The sequence below is a fragment of the Bos javanicus genome, chromosome 23 (genome assembly GCF_032452875.1).
Source record: "Bos javanicus breed banteng chromosome 23, ARS-OSU_banteng_1.0, whole genome shotgun sequence".
NCBI classification, from domain to species: Eukaryota; Metazoa; Chordata; class Mammalia; order Artiodactyla; family Bovidae; genus Bos; species Bos javanicus.
The window spans coordinates 40875823-40902176 of record NC_083890.1 but is presented as its reverse complement, the minus strand read 5'-3'; the positions used below and the strand labels follow the sequence as shown (position 1 = coordinate 40902176).

Genomic DNA, 26354 nt, shown 5'->3' with positions numbered 1-26354 from the left:
TATCATAAATTTGGTTTCAATCAGGCAGAAGAAACAAAGCATTTAGCGTTCCTGCAATGTACTCACTCTCAAACTCTATTTTACAATGGAGAGCAAGTTCTGTCTACATGACCGCCCAGCACAGGGCACAAGGCCCTTACACAAGTGGCTAATTTGATGACCTCCCAGAAATGGCCACCTGCCAGCAGTATCGTTGAAAAAGGATGCTGGTCCTGAAGACAGTTGAAAATAATCCCTTTCTCATCAACTCCAACCAAGTAGATTAGGTCCTTGGAGTGCTCTAGTTTCTCTCAAAGCAGCAGAGTGCAAGCCAAGTGCCCTTAAACCAGTGGAAGAAACCACCCGAGTGGAGATTGGAAATCAGAAGTGTTCGAAAGAGGTAGGGGGTGATGGCAGGGTACAGGCAGGGGTTTGGGGAGAGACCAGGGTTGGAATCCTAGCTTTATTCCTATAAGCCCATGTGATACCCTTCAACACCAATAACCTCATCCTTTATAATAACATATCATTTGAATGTAAAAGTCACACCATTGTCCTTCATTGTGTGTGTGTGTGTGTGTGTGTGTGTGAGGATCAGATGAGATGAAATAGGTACACACACAAAGAAATTGATATATAAAGTATTCTTAAATTAATTTTCTCCTTAAAGGGGAAAATGTACAAAATATGTCTCCCAGGTTTTGCTGAGGAAGCTTTTAAAGAGAGTCAACCAGTATTTATGGAATATCCACCATTTTAAAGTGTTAGTGCTATTGCTCACAAGCAACACAGGGAGATGTAAATTATGTCTTTAATTTTGAGAAAATTCGAGTCTAACAGCAGATAAGTAAATCTCGGCTAAGTCTGATCACAACCCTCTCCCATCCCCAAACCTTCAGTGGCTCTCCACCACTTCAGAAAATATTCTGACCTTAATATGAGAGTAATTCAATAGTTCGTCTGTAAAATGGGGATACCTACGTTGCAGGGAATTGCAATCAGAGCTAATTTATATAAAGCACCAATTGCACAGGCTGGTGTAAGGTGGCTATGCAATCAGTAATTCACATTAATTAGTATCATCATCATCGTTATTAAATCAGTCTCCTTCCTCCCAAGCTCTCATTATTCCACCTCACACACCTTACCCTGGACCCAAACCAGTCCCTGGGGTTCCTTCGGCACCCAATGCCCATCCCTTCTCACCTCTGCCACGTGGGATCCTAGCTTGTTTCCATGCTGGGCTCAGAACGCCTTCTCCAGATCGTCACCGCCAGCAAGGAGACCAAGCCTCTCACTTCTCTGTTTTCTCACAGCATTTCCTCACCTTCCCTAACTGAACTCACTCATAGTTTCCCCCTCCATAACTGACTGTAAATTCATAAACTCAGTTTGAAGGAAGGCAAAGGTTGGAAAAGTTTGATTACCAAATGAGGACCAGTCCAACTGAATACCATGACAGTAACATGATAACATTGTTGTTGAGTCACTAAGTCATCTCCAACTCTTTGTGACCCCATGGACTGTAGCCCTCCAGGCCACTCTGTCCATGGAATTCTCCAGGCAAGAAGACTGAAGAGGGTTGCCATTTCCTTCTCCAGGAGATGTTCCCCACGCAAGGATCGAACCCGCATCTCCTGCATTGGCAAGCAGATTCTGTACCACTGAGCCACCAACGAAGCCTGGCAGGACAATAACAGCTAACATTTTGTTACAGCTTTAACTTTTCATTTCATTCTCACAAGTGATAGATGCTGCTTAATTTCTCCTAGTCCATGGATGGATGAACCAAGACCCAAGAAGGTTAAGTAACTTGGTAAACATGACAGAGCTAGTTAGGGGCAGGTTTGCATTCAGACTCGGGAAGTTTGCCTCAAGAACCTATGCTCTTATGCTGCGTGACATTGTTTTCCAATAGCATTATAGCAATTTATTATGTCCTATTTTAAAAAACCTCTAAGGACCATAATCAGTTCTCTCAGGGCTGGGTTTTAAAACTTTAGATCCATCAAGGTGTCCTATTCTGCATTCAGATCCTTAAAGTCTCAGGAAAGGACTTCCTAATTGGGCTCCTCTAGCTTGCAGACTCCTCTGCGTGCACTCACCAACACTAAACAGCCTCCAGGAACTACAGCCATAGGATCAGCCCATGGACCCACATACGTGGTCTGCAGAGGGCAGTTCAAGATAAGCACCTACTACCCCGAGTAGCATCTGAAGCTGTAATGAAACTTACAGATGTCTATTGCCTGCTGGAGGTTTTGTCATGAGGTAGTTAGGATGCTTTCGAGGACTGGCTCTCACAAAAGGGCAATTCGACAGTCAGTACCTCCTGCTAAATGAACTGGAGCAGTCACCGGGCAAGGCCGCAGCCCCGCGGACAGTGCAGCAGAGGATAACTAACAGTGTGCATTCATCCACCTAAGCCCTGGTCTATTTCTTAACGCATCTTCTAGAGAGCCGAAGGGTCTGGCTTTCACATGAACGCGAGGCACAGGACAGGAAAAGAGGAAAATTCAGCAAAGGTTCTTCACTGTGGCAAGCCAAGATCAACTCACATGCAAGGCTGAGAAGCGATGTGGTATTTAACGCATCTCATCAGTAGTCAGTGTTGTTGACTGGCCAATTTCTTAAAATCTGCTCATCTAACGATGGCTCAACTTCTGGCGTAATTTTATACACAAGAAAACTGAAAGCTGGGTAAGAATAGCATGCAAAGAAAAAAAAAAAACTGGCAAACCTCAGTCTTGCTGAAGAACTCGTTAATTCTAATAGTTTGTCTCTAGATCCTCTTGGACTTTTATGTAGACAGCTATATCACTTATTCAATATTAATAAAAATATTTTGGTTCCTTTTTTTAAAAAAAACCTGGCAAACCTCAAATTGAAATTCTCTATTCCCAGCTTACTGACTCTAACTAAAACATTAATAGGAAAAATGATATGTTATAAAATAATATACAGTATTAAACATTCTTACCCCAATGACAAAATATTCTTTAAAAAATGTGTAACATGCCTCACACATTCATCTCCAACAAATCCCATTCTGAATTCCTTGCAAACAAGTGCCAACGATGATGTTTTTAGTGGCATTTTTAACACGTGACACTAAAAAAACCATCCTACTCCCCCATTTGAAAAGGAAATTTTGAGGATGCCAAATTAATTTTGAAGATGACTTTTCATTCTATTTAAGCCAAGATATTTTTTTCTCCTTTGATATTTTAACCAAATAGAATTCTTAGAAATGAAAAAATAGTAACAAGTATATTTCCAGAGCAGAATAGCCTTTCAGAATCGAAAACGTTACATCAATGCTTTCCTGCTATCCACTCTTGACTTTTTAAATTCCCTTAGGAAAAAATACCACCTATTCATACTACGTTGCCAGCACTGGATGTGTTATTTCTTTGGATTTATGATTTGGCTGATATGATTTTTCATGACATAATACAGTTTTTTTTTTTAAAGCAATTTCTAGTAACTTCACTGATATGGCTACTGAGAAGCTGACATGATCCTCCCTGATGTTAGAATTTTCAAATACCAAAGATCCACCCTATTTCTTTAGTGAAAATGGTCTGATGCTGAATCCAACAACTTTTGTAAAAACTATTTAACCAAAACATTTCCTTTATATCATTTCTATAACAAGGTAATTAGCACTGAGCTTATCTGAAAAATGTTACATCTCCCCTGAAGGATTACTTGTATATTCATAAATGAATTCTTTCCTTTCTTCTCACCTTCCATAAATATGTACGGAGCTAAATTATGTGGCAGAATGGGCTTAATACTTGGAATACAAGGTTTAAAATAAACCAATCTCTGCCGTCATGAGCCACCCACAGAGATAACTTTGTAAACAAAGAATTGCAGTACATAGAGCAGGAAAAGGGGACATTTCTATTTGGCCTCAATGAAAGAGGAGTCCACTGGGTACAGAAACAGAATCTCACACCGAAGAATCAACGTGAAGAAAGGCATGATTATTAAAATACACAGTATGTTCAGAGTAGAAGGAAGTGTGTGGAGAGATGCGAGGGGTGGCAGATGAGGTTTAAACACTAAGCTGATAACGAGTTCCTAGGGGGTCTCAAATATCATGCGACGAAATTCACTTTATCTCATAGAGAAGAAAAAAGCTAATGAAAACGCTTTAAATTTTTCCTTGCATTTCATCCTATTCATTCATTACTATGAAAAATACCAAGAGAAATATTTTTAAAAAAAGAAGTACCGATCACTCTCACGCTGCAAACATCTTTCCTGTTTGCTTTATTCACGTCTACTCTTTGCTGACAGGCACCCATTCCCATCATGACTTTGTGACCAATACGTGTATGCAATTTTGAATTATGAATTTTACACTTAACATTGTATTAGAAACAGTCTTCTGTACTTCCACACACTGTCAAGGGTTTTCAGGAATAATTCAATCAGATCCTTTTCTTTAAGAAGGTAATTTTCAAAATAGTAGGATGAATGGGATAGAGAAAGGAAAGACTGGAGGCAAGAATACTCTTTGGGGGCTCTCCTGGTGGTCCAGTGGTTAAGAATCCGCCTTGCCATGCAAGGGACATTGGTTTAATCCCTGGTCTGGGAAGATCCCACATGCTATGGAGCGACTAGGCCCACCCACCCCAACTACTGAGTCCACACGCTGCAACTACCGAAGCCTGAGTGCCTAGAGCCTGTGCTGCAGCACAAGAAAAGCCACTGCAATAAGTCCATGCATGGCAACCAGAGAGTAGCCCCTGCTCACAGCAACTGGAGAAAGTCCATGCACAGCAACAAAGACCCAGCACAGCTAAAAAGTAAAATAAACCTTTAAAAAAAAAAAAAAAGGCAGACTACTCTCTGGAAGTAGCTGCCCTCGTCCAGGCAAGTGATGCTAACAGCCTGAAAGAGAACTTGGGTGAGGAAAGGAGAAGAGTGGATAGTCTGAAATCTATTTAAGAGGCAAAAACTACATGTGGTCAAGAGATGACATACAGGAAGAGGAGGAGGTGACCAGCCTCGGTGACTAGCTGGCTGGTGACCTTGTTTCTCTAAACAAGGAACCCATAAAGGGAGACAGGAGAGTGAAGGTACACGTTTAGCCTCAAGGTGAAGACACCTTTGGAATATTCAAATCAGAGCCATCTGGGAGGAAGTCAGAAGCCAGTGACCTTAAACTCTGCGGAGAAAGGGGAACAGTGTTAGTCATTTGAGCGGAGCTGATAATGATGCCACGAAGCAGTGAAGCCTTCAGGGCGCGCGTGTGCAGGAACCAACATGGGTGAGTTTCAGTTTTCACTCCAACAGTGTGCAAATGCGGCTGTTAATTCTAACTTCTTTTGAGGCAGAGCAAACACCTCCCTTCAAAGCTCTCAAACTGTCACCAAGGAAGGGTACCTTTCACGGCAATCAATGTGGGCTTTGATGACGCCTATTACAAGACAATTCACTGCGTTTCCTGAACTGGTGTGGTTTCACTCACAGTTAGACCAAACCACACAGCCGCTCTGAAGGGCTGATGTAATTATTAGCCCGTGATGGTATCAGGAGAAGAGCGAGCTGTAACACATCTCACCCAAGGCATGCTTGGTGCTGCTTTACCGCCCAGCGTCTCAGGGACGTGGAAGGTAACTAACTCCTCTGAACTAGAATGTATTCGGAGAGCTCTCCGACCATAGTCTTCAAGGAGGCTGCTGAGCTTGCTCTTTTCTTCCATCGGCTTTCCAGAAGCAGGGCCTAGGTGGCCATTCAGAACCCCTGCAATTCTCAAGGCTGCCTGTGCTAAACAGCACAAGTGACATAGTTTCTAACTAGACAGATCTCCTTTAAAAGCAGTTCTTTCTCTTTTCAAACTGTGGACAGCTACTTAAAAGGAAATATTCCAGGCACCGCTAAAGACCTCCCAAACAGCAATGCCAGCACCTGGTATTTCGTGAAAATCACACACTTTATCATTTCTTTAATTTTCTCCCCGGTTATCGCTTAAAGCCTTTAACAAAGGCTCGAAGATGCTTATATCAGTAACTTATATCTGGAAGAAGTCACACAGAGGAAAATCGAGTCAGTTCTCCACGATGCACATATTAAAAAGACTCTTTTGCCCTTAACACCGCTTTGGAAACCCATGCATTTCTTTCCTTCCCTTAGCTGAGAATCTGATAAAAAGCCCCATCTACTCTGGTCCACTCTCTGCTTACCAAACCCCCAGCAGATGAGGTTAGGTGGAGACCAGGAAGAAGATGCTTTCCTGTCACCAGGCTCAAATGTGCTCTTAACACAAGCTTAATTCAGCTTTGGCGCAACTGTGCTAAGAAAAAAACAGAGACAAAGCAAGAGTCAAAAGAAAGGCTGCAGAAAGCGTCTGGGGCAGTGGTTACCCCGGCAGCTAATAAATTTCCTGATTCCCCTACTTGTTCCCTCCTCGGCCAGCCAGGCTTCTGCGAGTCCTTCGGTTTAGTTTTTGGCTTGAACTAGCTGTCAGGTGTTCTGCCGGTTGTGGATCCTCCAGCAAAGCCCTTCGGGAGACGCACCAGAAGCAAACACCACATCTCTTCTGGATCATCCAAAGCCGGGCTGGATGTGGAAGAGGGAAGGAGAGGGCCAAGCATCACCATGGCCATCTGTCAACGTGAGAGTCAGATCCTGAATCTGCCACCACCACTGCGGGGGCTTTGACGCATGTCCACTGCAGCTCAGCTTTTTCCCTTCCAGCAATGGGACCACTCTCCTGCCACCCAAATGGACAACCTGCAAGGCTAACAGCTGAAAGTAACAGCATTAAATGAACGGCCACAGGCAGCCGAGGAGGCCCTGGGAGCCAAGGATACAGCATCCAAATCACCACAGCACCGCGCCATCCTCCCATCCTTCCCCCCGTGGGCTCCATCGAGTCCTGCGCCCACAGCTAATGTTTCTGCTCTGCTAGACGTGGGCTTAGGGCTCCTGCCATTACCAGGGAACAGTCAAGAGTCAATGGTAACACAGCAAGAGACATAACCAGAAGGTTTCTAAAGGAGCCGCTGACCTAGGGGAACATTTCACACATTTAGATACAAAAAGGGGTTTCTCAGGGGTTCAGAGAATACGCTGACTCCACATCCTCATAAGGTCGGGAGATAGAAGAGCGATTGTAACCCTCATGGTTTGACACTGCTCAGATCAACAAGGAAGTATTTCCTGGGCACATTAAATTGTGCTCAGATCTGGACCCTCTGCTGTGGGCAAGGAGACCAAGAAGAGGATGAAGAAGTAGCCTCAGAGAGTTACTCGCACACCTCAGTGCGGAAGAGCTCTCTGTGAGGAGTTTCCTGGGCTTAGCACCCTCAGAAATTGTGACTCATCGAGCCCAGTGTTGCTAAATCTGCAGCTTTAATACACACGTCCCAGCGATTCTGCTGGAGGGGGTGCTGGGCCTGGACCACCTTTGAGAACCACAGGGCTATGACCTGATTCCTGTCCTCAAGTCTACAATGCACAAAGTGGTGCACAGCCAAGGATTTTTTTAATTTTTTTTTTTTAAGATGCAGGCTGTCATTGGTACAGGAGTTCATAAGGAGAAGCCAGTCATTAGGTCCTGAGGATTCAGGGCAGACTTTGTGAGTGTGAGCCAGGCTTGGCGGTCAGGAAGGACTTCGATAGAAAGAGACAGCCCCATGCAATCATCTTAAACCAATCTCTCTGTTCAGAACAAGGCATAACAGAAGATGGAGACGGGGCTACAAGGCCACCACTGAACAGGTAGAGAGGCTTTGTACATCGACTGCAGGGAGGAGATGGTCACCAGGAAAATCATAAAACTGGCATCTCCAGATAACACTGTGTTTGCATTTTTTCATTCTGCCACATTCGTGTGGTTTCCTGCACTTCATAATTTAACATTTGTAAGAGGAAAAAAAAATGCTGTTATGAAACCCAAATAATGCACCACTCTGAGGCTGACAGCGAGCCAGCTGCTAACAAGAGTGACATGTGAACATCATTTAACGTGTCATTCACAGCTCTGCTTCAGAATAAGGGATACTGAGTAAGAAAGAGAAATCATAAATTCCATTCAACGTGAAACAAAGTTTGGGGCTCTGAGGGGTTAAAGGGCTGGCAGAAAACCCATGACAAAGCAACAGCGGGCATAGAGAAAGAAGAAGTTAGATCCCCAAGAGAAAAATAGACGACAAGAATTCAAAAGCAACCTATCTCGTTTATTCTAATGTTATATTCATAGAGCACTACGCCATGTTTTCTTTAATGCTGCAAGGGAATAAATCACGAGCCGGAACTGCAAAGCCTGCTTGTCCAAAGGGCTGTGTCACCAAACAGAAGGAAGGAGCAACCCCAGGTGCCTGCACCCTTTTCTTCACAGCGGTTAGTCCAGTGAGCCCCCTGCCAATGATGACTTGCCAAGGGCACACCATAAATTCAGAGAAGCAAGAATCAAAAGGTAGAATTATTTCATTAACTTCATTAGAATGAACTGTGGAATTTCACATTTGCAAGCCACCCTGGACATCCTCAAGACGATGGTGTTTTTACAGGTGACTCATTCCAAGAGGGTGGATAAGTTGTCCAAGGTCAAGATATGTGAGCAGAACTGGGCTTCCATCTGAGGCCTTTGTTTCCAAGAAATACACTGAAGCAGGCTGATAAAACTTCCTTGGAAGTCCACATTATTTTGGTGTTGAGTTTGGAATTTATTATTTATTTATAGCTTGGCACATTTGCATTCCACCCCTCTCCCCTCTCAAACCAAGACTGTTGTTCCAGGACACCATGGTTAGTTAAAAGGTTCACAATAGGGACTTCCCTGGTTGCTCAGTGGTTAAGAATCCACTTTCCATGCAGGGGATGCAGACTTGATCCCTGGTCAGAGGACTAAGATCCCACATGCCGCTAGAGCAACTAAGTCCTTGTGCTACAACTACTGAGCCAACGCAAGACACTGCACGACACAACAAGGACCCCACATGCCACAACTAAGACCGATGCAGCCAAATAAATAAATGAATAAATATTTTTTAAAAAGGTTCACAATAGATCCTGTTGAATAGGCTCTGGAAACTCGCAGTGCCTCTCACCTTGCTCATCCCAATACTTCACTTAAAGGATAACAAATGTGCCCCTAGACTGAATCTACTGTCTCTCATGTGATTAACCCAATATTCTCTCCACTGAAATGCAATACACGGAAGATGAAGTTTGTTGCCTATGTGTTTAGTTCGGTTCTTTCTAGTCTTTCCTAACCACCAATGCATTCCGCTCAAATCCTACTCTTCTGCAAATTTCAGAAATGAACACGCTAAGTCACTTTCATTGTTCTTTCAGCTCTCCAGCACTTGATCAACATTTCCTCAACATCCTGTTGCTTGGGTTGAATAAGATGTCCTGGGACACCAAACCAACGATGATGGATGAAATTTACAGCTGATGGATGCCAAGCCCTTCAGATGACTTACCCAAGACCATTTGTGTTTCAGGATCGTTCGTGCAGGCTGAGGTCTCCTCCTCCTCTCTTGTTCATGGTCTGTAGCAGCACTGCTTGGGAGGCCTCGACATAAGCTCTTTCATTTTGCTCCAGACTGCTGCAGTAAAACAAAACACAACACCAAGTCAGAATGAAAAATAAATGCCACTTCAAGCAGTTCGTTGATATTCAGGGGGAAATCCCTGGCCTTTCTCAGATGTATATTTTATAACCTCAAACAAGCATGTTAATTACCAGAACGAATCTATCACACAACTGATCTCCATATGGTACTTTGAAATGCCGGTGATGGGGAGGGGAGGGGAGTACAAAAAAAGACAACAAAACCCCTACTAGATACGTGCTGCATCTCAGGACACTTACCGCTGATACTGCGCTTGCAAGATTTCAAGTTTACTAACTGAAATAAGAAATTAAAGAAGAATTCATGATGTTGAAACAGAGATGCTGACGTGCAGTTCTCGAGGGCAGAAAGTGGAGAAAGTTATGTTTTGAATTAAAATTCATCTGATTCTGCCCATGAAAGACTCAAATTGAAGGAGCTAATATTAGTAGTTTTCAACGAAGGATTACTAGGATTGAACAGAAATGGCAAAGTGTGAGAGAGAGGACATTTTCCATTTTGCGCTCCAAACAGGTAATTGATGGGCTTTCGTTCTGACTTGGTCTATCTTGATAAATAACCTTCTCCACCCAAGCTGGAAAGCGGCATTTACTTCACACACTGAATATGTAATGAATGGGTAAAATATGCATGCCTCTTAACCCCCACTCAGAGCAGCTGATAAAGCCCACACATTAGAACTGTGTGTGACAAGTCGCTCTGAAAAGTTCTCCACTGAGCTGTGAGCTTCCAAGGCTCACTGCTCACAGGGTGCTGTTCGGGCTTCTTCGGATGCTTAGTCAAACCACCACACCGCCCCCTACCCCCCGCCATTGTTTGTTCTTTGACAATGGCCATTTGAGAGCCTGGAAACGATCCTCAAAAGATGTCTGCACCCTTTCTTAGCCTTTTCTGAGCTCTTCCGCATCTATTCTGAAAGCCCATTGGAAGGCTGTCACCCCGTTCTCTAACTATGGTGACTGCACCCCACTTGTAACTGGAAACCCTCTATGAATCTCCAAAGGTCCTGAATCAAGGGGCTCACCATGCACTGACCCAGTTGTAAGAGACAGCATATACTTTCTGCACCTCCCTAGGCTGCTGTGTGAATAATAAATTCCTTGAAAGCCTTCTGAAGCTATTACTTTATAGAATACTCAATGTTTTTTTAAGAGGACTTGGGTGGGGGGTGTGGACTGCTGGTTCAATTCATGTTGGCACTTCAACATTTTGAGGAGGAGGAGAAAGCCACTTTGGTTAATGTTTAAACAAGCGAGTTGAGTGTAAGGCCATTAGATTTTCAGTCTAGCTGGAAGAGCAAATGCCTGAAAATGGCCAAGGCTCTTTTATTTTTCTTGATGCTATCAATTCCCACTGAAAGTGAGGTTGTAACAATTTTATTAGTTTTCTGAGCAGTTTTCATGAAATGTAACTCAGCTCCCACTCAAATGTGTAACAGTAACATATTGATACAAATCAACAGGAGCCAGGAAGTTCAAAGCATGACAAACTGTCTTCAGTTTACCGATTTGGTAAAAACAGAATTTGGAAGACAGGACGATTTAAGCAAGCCCACTGAGAGTTACTGGCTGGTATCAATCTTCTTTTACTAAAAATAAACTGCTGCAATTCTCTTGTTACCAGCTTTATGTACTGGTATTTTAGAACTAGAAGTGTCTTTGTCATCTAGTCCAAGATTCTTCTGCAAATAAAGCTGCTGGCCCAGAGAAGGTGAAGAGCCTCTTAAAGTCACACAGCAAGTTTATCTCTGCCTTGACTAGACTCTGGGTTTAATCACTCATGCCCTCTGACTCTTAATGGGCATAATAATGTCACTGAGTACAATGTAATGTGTTGATTTGAAAAGTTTACCAGAAGCACAACACTTTCTCATAATATTCTTTCTCTTTTTCTGTTTTATTTCTGTGTAAAGAAATTCATTTCTGGATTATATTCTTGTCACCAAGCAGAGCCAAGTGATCTGGGAGAGGAGATAATGTCTCCATTATTAGCTCAGGGCCCTATCTCTGGCTTCAAAAACCAGGTGTTCAGAGGAGTAAGGTTTAGACTATTTGCAGAGGAGAAAAAAGAAAAAAGGACTCATCTGAGTGACAAGATTTTCCATTCTTATCTCTGTAGATGTGAAGAACTTGGAAGTGATTCATTTTGTGTTTTATAGCTGACCCTCAATTACACATAGTATAACAAGCATGAAACCATTTATATCAAAAGAAAACCACTGAAAATTCTACACACCTCCTTTTAAGCAAGAATTGTAATATACTTTCCTCCTTCAGCAAAACTTTTCAGCAGTGCTGCTGCTGCTGCTAAGTCGCTTCAGTTGTGTCCAACTCTGTGCGACCCCATAGACACCAGCCCACCAGACACCTCCGTCCCTGGGATTCTCCAAGCAGGAATACTGTGCTGCTAATCACCCATAAAACAAACTGGCTTGAGTTTAATCTCCTTTGCCTGCCCATTCTTGCTTGCCGGTTGAAGTTATAAATAGAGATAAGACCAAAAGTCCAGAAAGACGAAAAGAACACCAGAGGCCTAGAGCATTCATTGATTTGCCTGAGCACTGAAAGTTAGCTACAGAAACAGGGATTGCCCTCTAGATGATATCCTTACAGGGTTTTAAAATTTGATAAGCGTTTTGTGATAATTTTCTGAACAGTTATAAGCAGCAGCAACAAAATATAGCATATCAACATAACTCAAAAGCAGTGGTCTAAAAGCCATGAGGTTTTTTTTTTTTTTTTTTGTCTGAGTTTTGCAGCTTAGTCTATTTTTAAATTTAAGTCATAATCTCCTATGCAGAATTAGTTCCTTATCTATCAAATAAAGGGACCTAAGTAAGGGCTCTCCATAATGAATTCCTAGTGATAATTCAAGTTGTTTTCATATGCAATTGAGTATACCATATCAAATTAAATTTCCACAAACACAATTTTATCTTATATGATCCATTAAGATTCATTTTAATCCTAAATTCCAACAATTAGACACAGATTGCATAGAAGGTGAGTAATGGGTTCATGGTGGAATAATCCCTTGGTGGGGAACGAGTGTTCTTGTCTATCAATAGCTCTGGGGAGATTAGCTTTCCATTTGAGAAGAGTCAGATCACTCCCTTACACCATTCACAAAATAGAAAGATGGTAACAACAATCCTACATGCAGGGCAGCAAAAGAGACACAGATGTAAAGAACAGACGTTTGGACTCAGTGGGAGAAGGCGAGGGTGGGACAGTTTGAGAGAATAGCATTGAGACATGTATATTACTGTATATAAAATAGATGACCCATGCAAGTTTGATGTATGAGGCAGGACACTCAAAGCCAGGGCTCTGAGACAACCTGAGAGATGGCGTGGGAAGGGAAATGGGAGGGGGATTCAGGATGGGGGGACACGTGTATATCTGTGGCAGATTCATGTTGATGTATGCAAAAATCATCACAATGTCGTAAAGCAATTATCCTCCAATTAAAATAAATAATTAAAAAAAAGAGAAATAAGGGTAAAAAATAAATTCTAGGTAACTTAAACATATTAAGATGTGTTCACCCAGACATAGATTAACATAGTATTTATTATGCATACTGACAACATTTTATGCAGTAACACACAAAAAGAATAATGTTACAATCACAAAAGGCCTCGGAGGCCACTGGAAAGACTTTGGCTTTTTACCTTAAAATACAAAGACAGTAGAGGATTTTGAAATGAGCAGGATAATGATCTGCCTTATGTTTTAAGGGATCTTTATATCTGTTGTCTGAAGAACAGATTCTAAGGAGGCAAGGCAGAAAACACAGAGTCCACTTAGGCAACTGCAAAAATTCAGGTGAGACGCTCGATACGTGGACTGAGGTGATGACACTGGAGGAGGAGGCTGTGAGAACTGGCGAGATTCTGGACACACGGCGAAGGTCAAGGTGACAAGTGGTAGAAGAGAAAGAAAAGAGTAAAGGATCTTTCCAAATTTTTGACCCAATCATCTCTAAGAATAGAGTTGCCATTCACCAAGATAGAAAAAACTGGAAAAGGCAGGTGTCAGGAAGGGCCACTTTTCCGTGTTAAGCTTAAGATGCTTGTTAGACTCCTAGTGAGCTATCAGGTAGACACCTGGATGTGGGTGTTTGGAATTCACTGACATGTAGATAGGATAGAAGATACATGTGAAAGCATGAGTTACTGTTACGGGCAGCGTCCAAGAAGATGGTGCCCAGCTATCCTACCTTGGTATTCATGTCCTTATTATAATCCTCTCCCCTGAGTGCAGACTGTATTGAGCGACTCCAGCAAACAGAGTGGGGCAGAGGTAATGGAATGTCACTTCCAAGGTGAGGCTACAAGACTGTAGCTTTCCTCTTGGGTACCCTCTTGCATTCTCTCCTGGATGACTTAATCTGGGGGAAGCCAACTGCCAGACTGTTGAAGCCATCCTGTGCAGGGGCCCACATGGCCTGCTGGCAGATCCCAGGCACACACAGCCTGCCTCCACCCTTCAGATGAGACTGTAGCTGATCCTTCACATTAGCCTGGGCTAATGGCTTGACTGTAATCTTAGGAGGGGCCTTGAGCCAGAGATACCCATCTAAGGTGTGCCCTGATTCTTACTCATGGAACTGTGAGACAGTAAGTTTTTGCTACTTTAAGCCACCAAGCTTTAGGGTAATTTGTTACAGAGAAATAGATAACTAATACAGTTATGATGCACCGGGCACTGTCTAGAAATTTTACCTGACTTATTACAGTTGGAGACACTGAGTCACAGAGAAGCTATATCACTTGCCCAACATCACACATATGTGACTGGGCAAGAATCAAGCCCAGGTCATCTGACTCCAGAGCTTCAGCTCTTAATGACCACATATCAAGACTCCTCTAGAATAACCTATTCTCCTGCAATGAATGTACAAACCTGAAATTTGACCTACTGCAAAAAGTGCTAACATCACATAGTTCATACAAGCAATGGTCCATATGCATTTTCATCAGATTTCTTAAGCTGCCACATAGCCTTACAATTCTCCAGTCTTTGCTATCCCAACTACGTCATGCTTAGTCGCTCAGTCATGTCTGACTCTTTGCAACCCCATGGACTGTAGCCCACCCACAGGCTCCTCTGTCCGTGGGGATTCTCTAGGCAAGAATACTGGAGTGGGTTGCCATGCCCTCCTCCAGGGGATCTTCCCAACCCGGGGGTCAAACCCAGGTCTCCCACTTTGCAGACTCTTTACCATCTGAGCCACCAGGGAAGCCCACCTGTACTACAATCTACACTCACCTGTCAAAGAAGAGATAAAAGCAGCCTCTTGCTGTCTGAACAGTAACCTTAGTCTGGTTAATTTCAATCTGGTTAACTAGCTGATTTGACTATCAAAGAATTTCCAGAGTGTTAGAGTTTCCTAACACTCTAAAATATTGACTGAATGTGGTCCCTTTGAACATGTAAAAAGTTCTCTCTCAAACTACTAAAGTGGTAAGAAAAGAATAAGATACTGAATAAGATAGTCACAGTAAATTCTGCTTGAATTTCTTAAATAATAAGGGAAAGTATGCCAACAATATTAAGTTTTTAAGTAGAAACTGGCAAGACCAGAATATTAAAAATGATAGCTCTTGAACTGTACAAAATCCAAAGGCTGTTGTCCCTTTAATTATTGTAACACATTAAGACGTTCCCATTCTTTCCCTGACACAGACATGTGAAATACAGAAAAAGAAAGAAGTGACCTCTGAACGTTTGCCTCAACATAAATTTAGAATGTCACTGTCGTCGAAAAGGGCTGCTGCTGGCTAATCCATCACTCCTATTTTCCAGGAGGAAAACACCCATGGAGTTGCAGCCAGCAGCCTGTCCCCCCATCCACACTGTAGAATGCTTTTCTTTTGTTAAAATTCTTAAGATTGTGCCCACCACCAATGGGAGCCAAAGAGCTGGAAAGAAAGTGTCATAAAAAAGAAATACAACAAAACCCACTGCCATTTACAAATCTGTCACAAAAAGCGCCTGTGTTTTATAAAGGGGCATGAGACACATCACCAAAGGTATCTTTTGCCATTTAAAAATACCAAACAGTAGTAACAGCTCCACTGCTAGGCTGCTGGGACTTGATCTGCAGTTTGGACAATTTGTGTGGGGAGATTACTTTGTCATAGGACACAGGGAACAGATGCAACCAATTAACACAAAGAAGTGTTTAAAATAGTTTCAAAACATATGAGTTTGGAAACAGAAGTTCCAAGCAGCTTCAAAGATGATAAGCAAAATAGTTTAATACAAGGAAGTATGAGTAGTTTTCCTTTTAAAAAGAGAGGCAAGGAGATAAGGTGGTGAATTTCCTTGGGCCTTCCTCTAAATAAAGCACGAATTTTAAGGAAAGTACCTGAGAAAAACTGCTTTTTATTTTTGAAAAATGGGGAGAGGGCAACCTATATGATAATTAGTCAGTATGGTTTAATGAGCTGATAAGAGTTCATTGTGGGACATTCCATTATCCTAAAAAAAAAGAGACAAAAAGGTTGCAAAAAATTGGGGAAACACACTTGAGGGACTTTGATGTATTAAAATGTATGATAAGGCTCTAATAGGGGACAAAGCATGCATCTTGGTCCAAAATATATTGGCCACAGAATACTTTTTTCAAATAGGCAACCAGTATACATGCGTGACAAGAATACACCCCTGGAAAACAATACACGAGGCCAGGGGTTCTCAAAGATTTTGGTCTCAAGTCCTCTTTATACTCATAAAATATACTGAGGACCCCAAAGCACTGTTAATGACATAGATTACCTTTAATGATATTTATATTAGAAATGAAAACTGAATTTTAAAATCTGTATTAATGCATTTAGCTTAAGTAACAAGGTACCAACTGCATCTTACATAAAACAGCAAAATAACCATATTTTTTCAAAACCAAAAAGTTAATGAGAAGAGTGAGACTGATGTTCAATTCCACAAATCTCTTTAGTGTCTGGGTTCACAGAAAACAGTTAAATTTTCACAAGTGTCTCTGAATTCAAGTTGCTGTGATATGCTGTTTGGTTGAAACAGAGGGAGAAAATCTAGCCTTTGTTTTCAGCTCCTGGTGGAAGTTCTCCTTTAGTGCTACACCAAAACTCAACAAGGGCTAGTTTCTTAAACGGTGGTAGCAAAGTGGAATCTGAAACTTACCAACGAACTCCTTGTACTTGGTTCTATTAAAATCCGTTGGTTTGTCTTGCACTTTGGATGGATCCTTTTCCATGTGTGGTTTCGTAAAATCACACACTGGTTGTACACACGTGCCTGCTTGGTTGCTCAGTCGTGTCCGACTCTTTGCAACCCCCTGGACTGTAGCCCACCAGGCTCCTCTGTCCATGGAATTTCCCAGGCAACAACACTGGAGTTGGTTGCCATTTCCCACTCCAGGGGGTCTTCCCGACTCTGGGATCGAACCTGTGTCTCTTGCGTCTCCTGCACTGGCAGGCAGATTCTAGCACCACCTGGGAAATCCCATACACTGGTCACTGGAAAATAAAATTAGCTCACTGACTTACACAGACTTCCGAGCAGTGTTCACTATACAACATCATCATACATCACGCAGCTCTGAAAAACTCTTCTATACACCTGTGAGAGAGCAAGACTGGATACCCAGTAGTATTATAAAAATAGTTTTGACCCTGCAGACCTCTCTCACCCACCCAAAAAGGTCTTGGAGCTTCTCAAAGCAGGAACTGCTGACTAAGGAGACTAAGTTCTGAAGATCCCTCCCAGAAGAAAAGCATAGAACATTGTTTCCTTCCTATCCTAGGATTCTGTGACCCTAAACAAGGTCTACTGATCCACAGCCATGGCATAAACCATGAGGGGTCAGTTGGACAGGATTGACTATAAAGAAAACATTTGGTTATTTGGGTTATCCCAGGTAGGAATCTGTGAGAAGTGTACACTTTAGAATCTTTCAGCAAACACTTTCTTCCAACCTAGGCCTTAATAATTTAGGAAGGATTTGTTTTAACCAACAGCAATCAACTTTTTAAGTACCCTGAAAGAGACTCAGAAAGGCCTATTTCATGAAATCAGTTAATGAAGTAACTATGTAGTTATCAGGGAGTAGCGACCCACTCCAGAATCCTGGAGAATTCCAAGGACAGAGAAGCCTGGTGGGCTACAGTCCATGGGGTCTCAAAGAGTTGGACACGACTGAGCAACTAACACTTAGCTTAGCACTAGTTATAAACCATCCCCTCTTTAAGAACTAAAAAGAACTACTAAACAACACTGGTTATCTTTGGGTGTCGATGTACACATGCAATAATACTAATAGCTAATATTTCAGTATTAAACTTGCAAATTATCTCTTTAAGCCTGACAACCATCCTAGGTGGCTGACACTTTCCTATTATTTTGTTGTTTTTTTTAAATTGGAGTATAATTGCTTTACAATGCTATGTTAGTTTCTGCGGTGCAGCACTGAGAATCAGCTATCTGTATACATATATTCCCTTTTCCTATTTTTAATAAATGAAGAAATGAAGCTGAATGGGGCTAAATAACATACTCAAAGGGCTAAATAACCAAGAGACAGATCCAGGACTTTAACCTCTATCTGTATCTGTCTGACACCAAGGGTCTCTCCAGTCCTCACTATGCTGCCTCATTTCCAATTAATCATTTGCTGACCTTCCCAGTGGCTCAGCAGTGAAGAATCCGCCTGCAATACAGGAGACTTGGGTTTGTTCCCTGTGTCGGGAAGATCCCCTAAGGGAGGGAATGGCAACCCACTCCAGTATACTTGCCTGGAAAATCCCCAAAACAGAGGAGTCTAATGGCTCCACAGGGTCGCAAAAAGTCAGACCAGACTGAGCACACACGCACAAACTTCAGCAATCCAGATTCTTTCGCTGGCAGTTATCCCCAAAATCATGAAATACTTTCATCACTTTCCTGTTGCAAAGTGAAGAGGTGCTCAATGAATTGGCTCAGAGGCCACCCCAATAAATGTACAAAGCAGGAAGATTCTTTCACCTCCCAAAGCGGAAGGGTCACCCCATGGAAAATGAAGTCTCACTCAAAAGCCACATAAGCAGGATGCTGTGAAGTCCAATCTTTTGATCCCTAAAAGGTCACGAGGCTGGAGCACAGAGCAAACATAATGATGTTCTGGGAGCAAGACCCAAGGAGCCCTCGGCTCTATTCCCTCTCCATTCCTCTGGAATTAAAATGTATTAAACAGGGCAGTGAAATGCCCGTCATCTCGAAGGCACCCCAGTAAGGCAAGGGAGATGGGATTATTCTCTTCAAATGCTTTCTAAACCCTTAGTTCCCTCAGGTCACTATAACCTCTGCCCATTATTTCTTGCACATCAATGCCCTTTCTTCTGCTAATTCAGAATCAATCAAAGCATACTGAATACCAACTTTCTAGATCAGTCCTAATAATTTTCCAACGCCCAGCTGAAGACATCTCCACTTCCAGAACTAGTCCAGCTCTTTCTTTCTTCAAAGTGCCTCTGGCAGGGACCCCCATCACTATGGATCTCCTGTGTACTGCCTGATGGTAGGTGACATGGCTCCATTTGTGTGAGTCTCTTTCTTTTACATTTAGAAGCTCTGACTGTGTAGATCACAACAAACTGTGGAAAACTCCTAAAGAGATGGGTATACCAGACCACTTTACCTGCCTCCTGAGAAACCTGTATGCAAGTCAAGACGCAACCGTTAGAACTGGACATGGACCAGTGGACTTGTTTAAAATTGGGAAAGGAGTACAACAAGGCTGTATATTGTCACCCTGTTTATTTAACTTATATGCAGAGTACATCATGTGAAATGCTGGGCTGGATGAATCAAAAGTTAGAATCAAGATTGGGAGGAGAAATAGCAATAACCTCAGATATGCAGATACCACTCTAATGGTAGAAAGTGAAGAGGAACTAAAGAGCCTCTTGATGAAAGTGAAAGAGGAGAGTGAAAAAGTTGGCTTAAAACTCAACATTCAAAAAACGAAGATCATGGCATCTGGTCCCATCACTTTATGGGAAATAGAAAGGGAAAAAGAGGAAACAGTGACAGATTTTATTTTCTTGGGCTCCAAAATCACTGTGGACAATGACTGAAACCATGAACTTAGAAGACACTTGCTCCTTGGAAGAAAAGCTATGATAAATCTAGACAGTGTCAGGATGGGGAACACATGTATGCCTGTGGCGGATTCATTTTGATATTTAGCAAAACTAATACAATTATGTAAAGTTTAAAAATAAAATTAAAAAAAAAAAAGCAGAGATAACACTTTGCTGACAAAGGTCCATATAGTCAAAGCTGTCGTTTTTCCAGGAGTCACGTATGGATGTACGAGTTGGACCATAAAGAAAGCTGAGTGCCGGAGAATTGATGGTTTCAAACTGCGGTGCTAAAGGAGACTCTTGAGAGTCCCTTGGACTGCAGGGAGATCCAACTAGTCAATCTCGAAAGAAATCAGCCTTAAACATTCAGTGCTGAAGCTGAAGGTCCAATACTTTGACCACTTGATATGAAGAGCTGACTGACTAGGAAAGACCTTGATGCTGGGAAAGACTGAAGGAGAAAGGAGAAGAGGACAGCAGAGAATGAGATGGTCAGACAGCGTCAGCCAACTCAACGGACATGAACTTGAGCAAACTCCATGAGACGGTGGAGGAGAGAAGCGCCTGGCATGCTGCAGTCCACGGGATGGCACAGACTCAGACACGACCGAGCAGCTGAGCAACAGCAACATCTTTGACAACTATTAGTAGATGGTGAGTGTTCCTGAGACTTTCTGGGGAATCTCTCACAACACTTCCCACCGTGCAGAACACAAAATATCATGTTTGTTCCTATTTCTCCTCACTTGGATGAACAGTGAAGAACACAGGAAAGTATTTTTATGACAATTTTATTTTTAAACATCTTTCCCTTCAGTCCCAAGATTAAACAAAATTAGCAGTACACTCAACCGGAAGTTTTAGGTATTTTGAAAGAGAGTAATTAGTCTATAGTACAATCTATGGTATTCACTGAGGAGCTCCATGACAGCTTATCTGCGAGACTCCATCCTAATGTGAAGTGATTTTAGAAGAAAGAAAGATAATATATACTAACTCGTGGCAAAAAAAAAAAAAAGAAAGAAAGAAAATGGATTTGGAGTACAATTTAGAATCCATGGATCAGTTGTGTCTTGACCTTTCTAAATGCCCAGCCATTCTTAATGACACCCATATCTGGTAGCCCCCACGCCCCTCTGAAATGTTCTATACGTCTCTGTTTCCAATACGAATGCCACAATCTGCCATGGAGCTTTTCAATGAATGCTAAAATAGCCAACTCACTGAGCACCTCTTCACTTTGCAGCAGGAAAGTGATGAGAGCGTTTCATGATTTGGGGAATAACTGCCAGAGAAAGGATATGGATTACTAAAGTTTGTGCCTGCTCAGTCGTGTCTGACTCTGCGACCCCGTGGACTGTAGCCCACCAGGCTCCTCTGTTCATGGGATTCTCCACGCAAGAATACTGAGGTGCATTGTGATTCCTTTCTCTAGGGGATCTTCCCCACCCAGGGATTGAACCCAAGTCTTCTGTGACTTCTGCATTGGCAGGCAGAGTGCCACTTGGGAAGTTCAGTAATATTTAGAAGTCCGTGGGGCAAGGACGACAAGATACAGAAGAATTCAGTTCATTCCCTTAGCACTGTGCTACACACTTGGTATAAAATGACACAATCATATCAACTGATGGTAACAAAACTCTTTTGATACTGTGTCCAACTCATGAGATTTTTTCCTTCTCCTCCCAAATGCCTCTTTCTCTCAGACAAACCAAGTCAATTCAAGGTTTGTGTATTTGCAAGCAACACAGTTAGGAGCAGACGTGTGTCTTGTTCTGTTTTGTTTTGCTCCATTGCCATACCAAACTTCTGTACAGAAGTTAAGAAAGGAAAGCCACTGTAACGGCTCGTGTCTAATTACGATGACAGCGTACCTAACTTAAATACTGGACTCCCATTTGTAAGGTACATCATTGGATTTTAACTTTGTAAAATTAAAGGCCATGAAAATGCTGGCTTTGCTATGAAACTTCACAGCCTGACCTTAACCTTCTTTGCATATATCATTCTTGGTGGAAATTTTCAACAACCACAAAGGTGGGGGCTAGAGGGTGTGTCACATCTTGACTTCTTAGTCATATTTCCTGATGTTGCCGTTTTTGTATATTTAAAATATTTACTTATGGCAACGTTGAAGTAATTATAGTTTAGGAAGCACTGTTCTCTTTTTCTATCTTGGTAGAAGCCCCTCAGTATGCTGCACCACAAAAGAAAGTTCTCTGAATCAGGCATTACTAAGTGAGGGGCTGATGTTCCTAGCCGGTAAATACTAAACTTCTCCCATGGCTCTTGAAATCTGAAGTGAGTAATTTTAGTTTAGCCAACATTTTTATCCTGCCTTTCGTATTAGGCACTGGGACAGCTCTAGACTAACACTTCTCTTTCGCCTCTACATTTATATCAGTGGAGCCCACACGCCCCTGATGTCACTTCTAAGCACCTGACACCTGAGGCCATCCAACGGAAGCTGAAGGTGCCATTAGCCATGGTTCCCAATCAAGAAGGGGTAAGCTACAGGGTCATGAAGGAGAGAAGGCAAGCAATGCTGGATGACAGCCGACAGTCTGGGGGCCCATCGTGTCTACAGATTCACTGAGCTACTTCTGGTCCCTGGCATCACTGAGTGGCCCAAACTGGGAACAAGCAGCATCCACACCTCCGCCTTCCCTCATATTACTCTCGGGAGCTGTGCCAAATTCTAACTGTTCTACTTCCTGGTTATACTACTTGAATTCTTCCCTTTGCATCCCTCCAGCCTTGCTGCCTCAGCTCTCACCCAGCGCTCCCACTCTCCCATTGAGATTTCCGGCCGTTCTCATGTTCCGCCATTCACCTTCCCAGATCATCATCAAAGCTGCCTCTGGAAAACTCAGGTCTGATGGCTGTACCTCCCCAACCAAAACTCATGGACAACTATAGTACATTCTTCAAACCACCAGGGAAGAGAAAGGAGAATGCAAAAAATACACCAATGGGACAAACTCAGAGGGACCTCAGACCAAAACCAAAAAGAACAAAACAATACAACATGCTCTGAGATCCCCATCACCTTTCCCCCTTTGTGGTGAATGAGCAAGAAATAAGAAATCTGGAGAAAATAGACTTGGCGAATACACAAAGGGCCAGGAACCCACATTTCATTCATAGATTTCTTTCTGGGTTTACTTGGCTCATCTGCATTTCAGGTCTTTTTTTTTTTAAGTTCAATTTGACTTTTAATCATTAAAAATAATCCTAGAAGCATGCTCTGTTATGCATTGCCAAGCTGCATTGATGCATTTCATTACTTCTTGAAAGGTCACATATTAAAAACATTACTAGCAGTCAAACTAAAGAAAATAAAAAGATTTGAGATATTTTTTAAAAGCAGTTACTAAAACAGAAACAACTGGTATTTTCAATCTCTGGCTCACTACAAACTGACAAGATATGAATATGAATTTTACCAAGTAATGTATAATGACTGCTTCTGCTCACCACAACCACTTGCCAACAACTCAGTGTTACAGTTCATTTGGATGTTACATGTGGAACATGTCATCTAGATAACAAACCATCCTCGTTAAAGTAGATTTACTCTAGCTAATTTTTGATATCGTGACATCATTAACATAAAAAGCTGAGTAAATAACTATTCTCAAATTGTTTTTACAAAAGTCATTGCAACATTTTCAATTTCCAAACAAGTGAGAGACAATATCTGAGAAGTTGTAAGATGGTGCCATAATTGTCTAAATTGTAGTCATTCCACCAACAAATGTACTGAGTAAGTGCTTTGGAAAGAGAGTCTGCCAGGGGCTTATCTGGAGTATAAAGTATTTGATACGATGGGTCATGGCCTTGGGGAAATTAGTTTCCATCTGGGAAGAGAGTGTGTATAAATGGTACAACCTCTTTGCAATAAAATAAGAGAATAAGAGAAGAACCATGGGACTTCAGAAAGGAAACCATTTTATGCAGGAGAGGTATCGGGGGCGACACCATAGCAAAGGTCGGCCTTATGGACTCGATGGATAGGAATTATGAACTCTTAAGTTTATACTCTAAAAATGAAAGTCCCAGAAAAATTCTCTAGCAATTTGTTTGTAAAGTTAGCATTTACTGAGCAACTACTGTACGTTAAGAAATTCACAAATGCTACATGCACTCCTATATTTACAGCAGCACTATTTATAACAGCCATTTAGAAACAATCTAAATGTCCATCAACAGATGAATGGATAAGGATGTCCTATTATGGCAGAAAGTGAAGAGGAACTCAAAAGCCTCTTGATGAAAGAGGAGAGTGACAAAGTTGGCTCAAAGCTCAACATTCAGAAAACTAAGATCATGGCATCTGGTCCCATCACTTCATGGGAAATAGATGGGGAAACAGTGGAAACAGTGTCAGACTTTATTTTGGGGGGCTCCAAAATCACTGCAGATGGTGACTGCAGCCATGAAATTAAAAGACGCTTACTCCTTGGAAGGAAAGTTATGACCAACCTAGATAGCATATTCAAAAGCAGAGACATTACTTTGCCAACAAAGGTCTGTCTAGTCAAGGCTATGGTTTTTCCAGTGGTCATATATGGATGTGAGAATTGGACCGTGAAGAAGGCTGAGCGCCGAAGAATTGATGCTTTTGAACTATGGTGTTGGAGAAGACTCTTGACAGTCCCTTGGACTGCAAGGAGATCCAACCAGCCCATTCTGAAGGAGATCAGCCCTGGGATTTCTTTGGAAGGAATGATGCTAAAGCTGAAACTCCAGTACTTTGGCCACCTCATGTGAAGAGTTGACTCATTGGAAAAGACTCTGATGCTGGGAGGGATTGGGGGCAGGAGGACAAGGGGACAACAGAGGATGAGATGGCTGGATGGCATCACTGACTCAATGGACGTGAGTTTGAGTGAACTCCGGGAGTTGGTGATGGAAAGGGAGGCCTGGCATGCTGCAATTCATGGGGTTGCAAAGAGTCGGACACAAATGAGCGACTGAACTGAACTGAACTGATACATATACACACATACTAGAATATTACTCAGCCATAAAGAAGAATGAAATAATGTTATTTGCATCAACATGGATGGACCTAGAGATTATCATACTAAATGAAGTAAGTCAGAAAGAGAAAGACAACTACCATATGAAATGACTTAAATGTGGACTCTAAAATATGATATAAATAAATACACCAAAGAAACAGACTCATAGACACTAAGAACAGATTTGCAGTTGCCACGGGGGAAGCGGGGCTGGGGGAGAGGATTGGAAGTTTGGGATCAGCAGATGCGAACTATGGGCTTCCCCAGTGGCTCAGCAGGCAAAGAATCCACCTGCAATGCAGGAGACCCAGGTTCAATCCCTGGGTCAGGAAGATGCCCTGGAGAAAGAAATGGCAACCCACCCCAGTATTCTTTCCTGGGAAATCCCATGGACAGAGGAGACTGGCAGGCTACAGTCCATGGGGTTACAAGAGTCAGACATAACTTAGCAACTAAAACTGCCACCACCAGATGCAAACTATGATGAACAGGTCCTACCGTAGCACAGGGAGCCATACTCAATCCTTTGATAAACCATGATGGAAAAGAATATGAACTGAAAAGATTTTGAAAAAATATATAAATAGAGTCACTTTCCTGTACAGCAGAAATTAACACAGCATTGTAAATAACCTATACTACAACAAAAATCTTTTTTAAGAAATAAATTCATAAATGTTATCTCTTAGCATCCAAACAAGCCTGTAATAATAGCTTGGTTATATCTGACTTACAAAGGACTCACAGAGTCACTGACATTCCCAAGAGTCATTAGTTCTTACTGAACATTAGTAAGCCAAAATCATATTTATATCAACACAACAATTAATCACACAGGGAAGATGACAGTCTTAACAAGAACAATCAAGGGTCAAAATCATTATATACTTTGAATATAAATATGGCTTGATATAATAAGGATTCAAATATGCCTAAAACAAACCACAACCCCCAAAATGTAACTGAAATGTCAAGAACTTACTATGCTTAATATACTTCCTTATTCTGTCCTCTAACATTAGTATTATGCAATAGTTTCATTTTATACTCAATTATTAAAATATGTACATATTTTAAAACAGTTATTTACATTTTGTTCCTTAGCATGTGATCCAAGAACCTTTTGTGCTAAATGTATCACAGGAGTGTGTTGTGTTAGTCGCTCAGTTGTGTCTAACTCTTTGCGGACTATAGTCCACCAGGCTCCTCTGTCCATGGCATTTTCCAGGCAAGAATACTGGAGTGGGTTGCCTTTCTCTTCTCCAGGGGATCCTCCCTGGAGAATTCGACCCAGGGATCAAACCCAGGTCTCCTGCATTGCAGGCAGATTCTTTATCATCTGAGCCACCAGAGAAGCAAAAGGATGCGTTAAAAATACAACCCCCAGAGCCCCACCCTAACCCACCTACCCAGGCTGCAGGGGCCCAGGAATCCGAATCTTCCCTTATCCCCAGGTGAGTACTAGCTGCACATTCAAGTTTTCAAACCCTTCATCTGGAGTTTCCTTGGCTACTCGTTTCCCTCTTGGTTTCTCTTCTACTGGAATGTGTCATTGCCACTTTAAACAATTCCTTTCAACATTCTCCAAATGTCTTCTAGAAGTCACAACACACTAACTAAAAGAAAAACGGCTTCTAA

General features: G+C 42.1%; 1 protein-coding gene across 20 annotated transcripts in view; it reads right to left on the bottom strand.

The window, feature by feature from the left end:
* ATXN1 (ataxin 1) overlaps positions 1-26354 on the bottom strand; it is a 421040-nt gene that overhangs the window by 302508 nt on the left and 92178 nt on the right. For 19 of the 20 annotated variants that reach the window (XM_061398786.1, XM_061398793.1, XM_061398792.1 and 16 more), the window contains one exon: positions 9429-9554. The gene's annotated coding sequence lies outside the window, so the exon portion shown is untranslated. Of the gene's footprint in view, positions 1-6392; positions 6556-9428; positions 9555-26354 lie in introns of all 20 variants that reach the window. The other variant, XM_061398802.1, reaches the window with a different exon arrangement.